The sequence below is a fragment of the Camelina sativa genome, chromosome 11, assembly GCF_000633955.1.
Source record: "Camelina sativa cultivar DH55 chromosome 11, Cs, whole genome shotgun sequence".
In the NCBI taxonomy this organism is placed as follows: domain Eukaryota; kingdom Viridiplantae; phylum Streptophyta; class Magnoliopsida; order Brassicales; family Brassicaceae; genus Camelina; species Camelina sativa.
In genome coordinates, this window is record NC_025695.1 from 31,618,689 (window position 1) to 31,619,857 (window position 1,169).

At 34.1% G+C, this 1,169-nt stretch overlaps 1 pseudogene; it reads left to right on the forward strand.

The window, feature by feature from the left end:
- Positions 1-1,169, forward strand: part of LOC104728551 — a 9,851-nt pseudogene that overhangs the window by 3,225 nt on the left and 5,457 nt on the right.

Consider the following 1,169-nt stretch of genomic DNA (forward strand, 5'->3'; position numbering starts at 1 on the left):
AAAATAATATCTTTGTAGCAATCTTTTGCATCTCTAACGTTTTAGCACACACTTCAGAACTCATCAGGAGATGAACACTTTCAATTAACTAACTGCCAAAAATCAATTGCATCATATTTTTATCTCTTTTGCAAGTCGTCTTGCACCAAATCTTGTCTCATTTCAGCTTCATCGATCATAGTATCTTACATTGCGTGTGTATTTGCAGGAGTGGGAAATAATTGAGCCTGAGGAGGCATCATCATCACAAGAGTGAAGGATCTAGATCTTCATACACAGTACTATGCATCTTGATCGTCCCTTCTATTTTTTTTTTTTTTGAATACTCTGTTCTGTGTGTGTTTGAATTTTTGAATGCTGATTGACGACTGGCTTTGATACATCATCTTACCGACACTCTTTTTTTCTGTCCCCTGTTTCTGTTTTAAGATATTGGGGAAATTGGAAAAAAGGACTTTTTTTTCAAAAAAATGTCCATATGTACTTTTATTTTTTAGGTTTGGTGAAATAGGTTTTATAATAATAAAATTTCAGTTTTACCCTTATTTTTTAAAACCAAACTAAATACGAAAATACAATAAATAATAATTAACAAAATTAAAAAAGAAAACCAAATTGATAGAAACCTTTAATCGATTTAGAGGTTTATACACCCCAAATAATGAAAACCCGAAAACCCTTTTACACTTAGCTTTCACTTTTACCAAATCGTAAACCAGAAAAATTGACATCGACAGCGGCTTTGACGGACGGTGAATTACTGCCGCTTGTTCTTCCGATTAATCGACAGCGGTGAGTATCTTTTTCATCCTTTTCTCATCTGGGTGAAGTTTCGTCGTTGATTTGTCCCCATCCTGATTTGGTTTCGTCCTTGATTTCTCATCTTATTTACTCCCATGGTTTTTTTTGCTCCCATCGCTCAATGTCGTTTGCTTCTCTTCAAATCATTTGAAATTCGGCTTCATATTACAGTGTAAATCACTCAAGATTTCTCATTTTGTATAGATTTGGAAGTTGCATGTGGATTTTGTTAATCGCTTTTGAATTCCTATTACTAAATTGAGCTATCAACGATGAGAGTAACGAGCAAGGCTTGTCTTGGTTCATCTTCATCTAATTGTTTCATAGTTTGTCTCAAGAGTTTTGAAATCCCGATAGCTTGAGTTGGT